General features: G+C 35.9%; 1 pseudogene; it reads left to right on the top strand.

The window, feature by feature from the left end:
* The first annotated feature begins 7,479 nt into the window (after window positions 1-7,479).
* On the top strand, window positions 7,480-8,213 carry LOC107494115 (peroxisome biogenesis protein 7-like; annotated as a pseudogene).
* Window positions 8,214-8,526: the final 313 nt, after the last annotated feature.

The raw sequence follows: 8,526 nt of genomic DNA, 5'->3' as shown, positions 1-8,526 counted from the left end.
AAGGGTGGAGCACCAAGAACATTCCATCCTCCTCCATGAAATTAGAGAAGATCAAAGAATCATGAGAGAGGAGCAACAAAGGCAAGGAAGAAACATTGAGGAGCTCAATCACTCCATAAGATCTTCAAGAGGAAGAACAAGCTGCCATCACTAAGGTGGACCCGTTCTTTAATCTCCTTGTTCTTTATTTTTCTGTTTTTTGAAAATTATGCTTTATGTTTTATTTATGTTTATGTCTTATGATCATTGGTGTCTTAGTGTCTATGCCTTAAAGTTATGAATGTCATATGAATCCATCACCTTTCTTAAATGAAAAATGTTCTTAATTGAAAAAGAGAAGAATTGCATGAATTTCGAGTTTTATAACAGATTAATTATTTTGATGTGGTGGCAATACTTTTGATTTATGAATGTATACTTGAATAGTGCATATGTCTTTTGAATTTTTTGTGCATCAATGTTAAAATTGTTGGCTCTTGAAAGAATGATGAAAAAGGAGACATGTTACTGAGGATCTAAAAAATCATAAAAATGATTCTTGAAGCAAGAAAAAGCAGTGAATTCAAAAAAAAAAGAAAAAAAAGAGAGCAAGCAGAAAAAGCCAATAGCCCTTTAAACCAAAAGGCAAGGGTAAAAATAAAAAGGATCCAAGGCTTTGAGCATCAGTGGATAGGAGGGCCCACAGGAATAATATCCTGGCCTAAGCAGCTAAACCAAGCTGTCCCTAACCATGTGCTTGTGGCGTGAAGGTGTCAAGTGAAAACTTGAGACTGAGCGGTTAAAGTCGTGATCCAAAGCAAAAAGAGTGTGCTTAAGAACCCTGGACACCTCTAATTGGGGACTCTAGCAAAGCTGAGTCACAATTTGAAAAGGTTCACCCAGTTATGTGTCTATGGCATGGATGTATCCAGTGGTAATACTGGAAAACAGAGTGCTTTGAGCCACGGCCAATGGTAATATTGGAAAACAGAGTGCTTTGGGCCACGGCCAAGACTCATAAAGTAGCTGTGTTCAAGAATCATCATACTTAACTAGGAAAGTCAATAACACTATCCGGATTCTGAGTTCCTATAGAAACCAATCATTCTGAACTTCAAAGGATAAAGTGAGATGCCAAAACTGTTCAGAGGCAAAAAGCTAAAAGCCCCGCTCATCTAGTTAATATTGATCTTTATAGATATTTTTGGACTTCATTGTATATTCTCTTCTTTTTATCCTATTTGATTTTCAGTTGCTTGGGGACAAGCAACAATTTAAGTTTAGTGTTGTGATGAGCGGATAATTTATATGCTTTTTGGCATCGTTTTTAGTATTTTTTAGTATGTTTTAGTTAGCTTTTATTATATTTTTATTAGTTTTTATTTAAAATTCACTTTTCTGGACTTTACTATGAGTTGTGTGTTTTTCTGTGATTTCAGGTATTTTCTGGCTGAAATTGAGGGACCTGAGCAAAAATCTGATCCAGAGGCTAAAAGAGGACTGCAGATGCTGTTGGATTCTGACCTCCCTGCACTCGAAGTGGATTTTATGGAGCTACAGAAGCCCAATTGGCGCGCTCTCAATTGAGTTAGAAAGTCGACATCCTGGGCTTTCCAGCAATATATAATAGTTTATACTTTGCCCGAGATTTGATGGCCCAAACAGGCGTTCCAAGTCAGCTCAAGAATTCCTGGCGTTAAACGCCGGAACTGGCACAAAAGTGAGAGTTAAACGCCCAAACCGGCACAAAAGCTGGCGTTTAACTCCAAGAAAAGTCTCTACACATGAAAGCTTCAATTCTCAGCCCAAGCACACACCAAGTGGATCCGGAAGTGGATTTTTACGTCATTTACTCATTTTTGTAAACCCTAAGCTACTAGTTCTCTATAAATAGGACCTTTTGCTATTGTATTTTTATCTTTGATCAGTCCTATGCTATCTTAGATGATATCTTTGGACGCCTAGTTCTTAGATCATGGGGGCTGGCCTCTCGGCCATGCCTAGACCTTGTTCTTATGTATTTTCAACGGTGGAGTTTCTACACACCATAGATTAAGGTGTGGAGCTCTGCTGTACCTCGAGTATCAATGCAATTACTACTATTTTCCATTCAATTCAGCTTATTCTTGTTCTAAGATATTCATTCGCACTCAAGAACTTGATGAATGTGATGATTATGTGACGCTCATCATCATTCTCACTTATGAACGCGTGCCTGACAACCACTTCCGTTCTACATGCAAACAAGGCTTGAGTGGATATCTCTTGGATTCCTTAATCAGAATCTTCGTGGTATAAGCTAGAATTCATTGGCGGCCATTCTTGAGAATCCGGAAGGTCTAAACCTTGTCTGTGGTATTCTGAGTAGGATTCAGAGGATGGGACTGTAGCCATTGACAACGGTGATGCCCAACATACAGCTTGCCATGGAAAGGAGTAAGAAGGATTGGATGAAGACAGTAGGAAAGTAGAGAGACGGAAGGGACAAAGCATCTCCATACGCTTATCTGAAATTCTCACCAATGAATTACATAAGTATCTCTATCTTTATTTTATGTTTTATTCATCTTTTAATTATCAATCCTCCATAACCATTTGAATCTGCCTGACTGAGATTTACAAGATGACCATAGCTTACTTCATACCAACAATCTCCGTGGGATCGACCCTTACTCGCGTAAGGTTTATTACTTGGACGACCCAGTGCACTTGCTGGTTAGTTGTGCGAAGTTGTGATAAAGAGTTGAGATTGCAATTGAGCGTACCATGTTGATGGCGCCACTGATGATCACAATTTCGTGCACCAGTGTTAAAGGGCCTACTAACTCATCTTTAAAGATGTGCGTGGATCCTAAGATAATTACGGCGCAACGTTCGCCCCGCATTAAAAGAGACAACGTTCAAATTTTCAAAAACACGTCGAGTACCCGGCCTATAGTAAAACACCGAGGCACTTGACGTCCGTATCAAGGCCATAAGTTGCTTAAGTCTTAACTCCTGAAAGCTCAAGGATCAAGCAGGGGAACTGTTCATACCCTAACCCAATAAGCAAAACCAGGCCCAATAAACAAAAAGGCCTACCAAGAAAGGTGGCCTCTACAAGCATACCCGACCTCTTTAAAGAGGTCAAACATCGACAAAGGAGCCCAATTATACCTGCCCAAACAGGTAGCTACCTCTGCGGATCTCTCCCATTATCTCTATCTCCCTAAAATATAGATGTTAACAAACTCCCAAGATAAAGAAAACGGTTATTTATCAATAAAGAAGGAGACTACTTCAACAAAGGTGGTTACTGACTCTACTATAAATATACTGGCATCCCTGCAGGTATCATTTACGTTCTAATCTACTTAAACCTGCTTAAAGCTCTAGCTAACTTAAGCCTCGGAGTTTCTTGCAAGTACCACCCTCTGTCTCCTCATGAGGAATTCGGACAGGCGGCACCTCGGTATCAACAAGTCGGACACTACCATAGAAAAGGATCTGAAGCTCACATTCGGGCCCAAATCGACATTTCATGTAGCCCTTGGAACAGTATAACATGGTAGACATTAGCATTTAAAGGTTGAAAACCAATTATAAAGATCAAAACCAAGCATTTTAAACATTTTATGAATTTGCAAACCAAAAACTTGTTTTATCCTTTAATAAATTAATTAGTAAAACTTTTAATTTCTATTCTTGTTTGTCTAAAGATAGAGTAGAACATGTCTCCGTGTGTGTTTGTTCATGCATGGATTAATCAATGTTATTCAAACTTTTTTTATCCATGCTATGGTTCTATAGTACCATGATATCCAAGTCTAACCTCAAATTTGCTTTTAATTTTGATACTATTAATTAGATAAAGTTCTGAACAAAAAAAAAGTATATATAACAAGCTAGAAGTCCAATAGAATAAACAAAATTTCAAATTGATTTATTGCATGAACAAAAAGAAGTTAACAAGGACCAAGAATAGTTTTTATTAATTAACTATATCTCCACAACCTACCAAAATTTAATGACTTCCATTTTGAGCACAAGAAACATTAATTTGATTGGTAAAGTTTTTGCATAATGTAGATGGTTAGATAAGGCAGCAATTGTGACAGAAAAAGAAGCTAGAAATTCAAATACAACACCAAACTTATGGAAACTAGTCACTGTCCATAGAGTAGAAGAGTTGAAATCAATCATTAAAATGCTTCCAATTTGGGCATCAAAAATTTTAATCATAGCATGCTCAGCCAATCAGCACAGCTTTGTAATCCAACAAGCTCGCATGACAGACTGCCACCTTTTTGGTGCCTTCCAAATCCCACTAGCCAGCATGTCCATCTTTAGTGTGCTAACAATGATGGTAGCTACAGTCCTTTACGAGTGCCTCTTTGTTCCCTTTGTTCACGGGCTAATGAAACACCCTTCTGAAATCACATGCCTAAAGAAAATAGGCATAGACTATGTGATAACATTGTAGCAACTTTAGTCACTACATTAGTTGAAATTAAAAAGTTATTGGACCATCTGAATTTAACTATTCTTAGTAGTGTTTTCTGGTTGGTACCACAATATTGCTTGCATGAGGTGGCTGAGATTTTCTCCATTGTTGGACATTTAGAATTTTTGTTTGATCAATCACCTAAAAGTATGAGAAGCACTGCTATTGTTCTCTATTGCATAACTACTGCAATTGAGAACTATGTTAGTAAAATGTTGGTGTCATTGGTATATAAGTATAATGGTAAAGATTATAATTAGGTTATTGATAAAAACCTCTCTATATAAGGGCAGATTGGAGGATAACTATTTTTTTGGTTGTGAAATTCAAGTTATTCATCTCATTTATTATGTAATATGTGCATGGTTCATTAGTTCTACGCTTATAAGCCCATGGAAGACATTAGGGAAATCGATAAGGAAGAAAATTTGGAACCTGCCAATTACAAAATATATTAAGAATGAAAGTGAGAGAATGGATTTTTGATCTTATATTGTTCATATAATAGTGATGGTTAGCTATTATTTATCATTGATATTTTTCTTTTTCTTCCTTAGTAACCAGATATTCTAGACTTTCATATGCAATGTGTGTTATCTACTTCAAGTTGATCAAGTTATAGCATCATACTTAGACTCTAGGCAAAATTCTATAATGTTCTTTAGTTTTATTCAAACTTTAACTTGCTCCACTTGTATCACTTGTAACCTTTAGTTATTTTTGGTGACTTCAAACCAAAAAGAAGAATTTTACTTCTTCTCACAATCTCCCACACTAGAAATTATTCTTTTGGTATATTCATGCTGCTCATATTTTCAATAAACCAGGAAAAGATCTACACCAACCAAATTTATCAATATTGATTGGTTTTGTTATAATATCTGCAAGATTGTTGATTGTGTAAATTTTTTACATATCCAGTTTTTCTTCCTCCACTACTTCATACATAAAATAATATTGAATGCTTATGTACTTCATTTTTGAGTGAAAGGTCGAAATTCTTGAGATGTTCAAGATACTTTGACTATCAAAAAATATTGAAATCATATTCTATTTGTTCCTGAGTTCCTCCATTAACCTTTGCAACCAAATTGTTTTCTTACAAGATTACATAGCTGCCACATGCTTTAGCTTTTGTAGTTGATAATGCTACAACAACTTATAATTTTGATAACCAGCTTATTGGACCTCCTGCAAGTGTAAATACATAGTGGGCTTTCTTTTGTCAACGTCATTGGCAAAGTTTGCGTCAACATAACCTTTGATAGTAAATTCAGATCCTCTAAAACATAAAGCAATTAGAGGTTCCGTTGATATATCTCAAGATCCTCTTCATAGAACTCTAGTGCTCTTTTCCTAGATTTTCCATGAACCTACTAACCATCCTGACTGATTGAGCGATATCTGGTCTGGTACAAATCATGGCACATATAAGGCTTCCCATTGCAGATGCATAGGTACTCGAGATAGTTCTATCTTCTTGATTCATTGCTAGGACACATCTCAGGAGTTAATTAAAGATTGACAAAAAGTGGGGTAGATATTAGCTTACATTCTTGCATGTTAAAGCATCACAGGACCTTCCTCAAGTAATTTTCTTTGGATAGCCAAATCTTTCTATCTTTTTTGTCTTGGCAAATTCGCATCACTAAAATCTTGTTTGATAGTTTCAAATTCTTCATATCAAACTCCCTAGCCAACTACGCCTTCAATTCCTAGACACAGTCTTTTGTTTGGGCTTATCACCAATGTCATCCATGTATAACATCAGAATGATAAAGTCATCATTACTAGACCTCTTGTAATAAGTACAATAGTCTGACTAAAGTTTGTGGTAATTAATGCTAATAATGAAGGAATTAAATCTCTTGTACCAACATCTCGGAGCCTACTTTAAGCGGTACAGAAATTTGGTTAACCTGCTAACCAGGTTTTCTTTTTCTGATTCTTCAAAGCCTTCTGGTTGAAGCATATATATTTCTTCTTCATGTACAACATGCATAGAAAGAACTACTCTAATTGTAGAAATTCTGATTGCTGAAAAAAATATTTCATTGAAATCAATACCTTTTTACTGAGCAAATCCTTCACCACCAATCTTGCACGGTATCGTTCTATTTGGTTGTGATTGTCATGCTTGATTTTTTAGACTCATTTGTCATCAATGGATTTCCTTTGACCTAGTGCTTCTATTTCTTTTGAGAAAATATTTCATTGAAATCAATACCTTTTTTTTTGCGTAGTGCTTCTATTTCTTCTTGCATGGTTGTCATTCGTAAAGAAGAATCTAGACTTTCTACTGCCTCTTGCAAAGTTGATGGTTCTCTATTTTCGGTAACAAAACAATATGAATCATGGAATGTCATGACATAGTTGGTATGCCATGATGGTCTTCTTATTTCACGTGTTGTTCTGCGAGCTTTAGCTAGTCCTTGTTCAATCTGCTCTAGTTCTGCTTCAGAAGAGTCTTTTTTCGAGACTTATCGTGTATATATATTATAGTTATTTCTTCAGTGCTACTATTATTTTTTGCTTATTTTTCAACTCAATTTCAGCAAATATAACATCTCTACTAACAATAATTTTTGCAGACAATGGGTCCCACAAACGATACCCTTTACGTTGTTAGTATAGCCTAAGAAAATACACTTTCTTGATTGGGGTCAAGCTTTGTTTCTTTCTTAGATATTGAACATCACATAAATAGGACGTGCAAACATATGTAGAAAAGGATAATCGGGTGGCTTACCTTGTGATACATGGAGAGTTTTGAAAACTTAGCAGCACTCATACATGAGGAGATACATCAATTGCTAAATAAGAGAGAAAAGACAAGATCCATTGAGCAAAGTCAGGATAGTAAGAAGCCCACTAATACTCTTCAAGTTTCTTCATTGGGAGTCACAAATTAATATTTAAATTCGAATTTGTGTAAATAATCATTTCTGACTATGAAAGATTCGAGCGCTAACAAAACTTACCACGAAAGAACTAAATGAACTTAATTACCATGAAAGATGAATTATATTCGACAAAAATATTCAATTGTTAAATTTTTATTGACTCCGTTTAAAAAAAACACTTTAAATTCCAAAATTAACCCTACTACCAATCATCTTCAACCTTCAACCTCCTACTATGCCTCCTTTCTCACCTCCTCCTAGAATGATACTATCAAACTTTGGACCCTCAACCGCCCCTCATCACTTTGCACCTTCAAAGTACACTTCTACTGCGTCTACTCCACCATATGGAACCCCGACCATGCCGAGTCTTGGCGTAAACCTCTAACAACTGCACCCTCCACATGTGAGATGATCGTGAACCTTCGTTGACCATGGTGTTCCCTCCTCACGAATTTGAGGTGCTAACTTGCGATTGGAACAAGTACAATGAGTGGATAATTATTACTGCTTCGATGGATAAGAGCATCAAGGTTTGGGATGTGAGAAGCTTTAGGGTTCTAATTGTGGTTATGAATAAGAACGGGTATGCAGTAAGGAAAGTAAGGTTTTTGCCGCACGTGCAGAATTTGATGGTGTCTTGTTCTTATGATATGGCGGTTTGTGTTTAGGATTTCATGGTGGAGGATGCGCTTGTGAGTTAGTACTATCATCACACAGAGTTCACCATTGGCATTGATATGAGTGTTCTTTTTTAAGTTTTGATGACCAGGACTGATTGGGATGAGCTTTTTTATATTTGGTAGCATGGCATTGATAAATTTTTGTTGGCTCAAAGCAAGGCATAGTATGAGGTTGAAGGTTGAAAATGATTGGTGGTAGGGTTAATTTTGGAATTTAACGTGTTTTTTAAACATAGTCAACTAAAATTTAACAATTGGATATTTTTGTCGAACATAATTCATCTTTCATAGGTATAAAGTTCATTTAGTTCTTTTGTGATCAGTTTTGTTAGTGTCCGAATCTTTTATAGTCAGAAATGACTATTTATTTATTTCAATTTATTAGGTCTATGTTTAGTTTGTTTTGTTGTTAGGTATGTTAGAAGATTTGATTTAGTTTTGATTTGCTTAGTAGTATTTTTAATGATTTTAAATTTAA

The sequence above is a fragment of the Arachis duranensis genome, chromosome 6, assembly GCF_000817695.3.
Source record: "Arachis duranensis cultivar V14167 chromosome 6, aradu.V14167.gnm2.J7QH, whole genome shotgun sequence".
Taxonomy (NCBI): Eukaryota; Viridiplantae; Streptophyta; class Magnoliopsida; order Fabales; family Fabaceae; genus Arachis; species Arachis duranensis.
The sequence above is the reverse complement of the archived record's forward strand: the minus strand, read 5'-3'. Positions and strand labels throughout refer to the sequence as shown.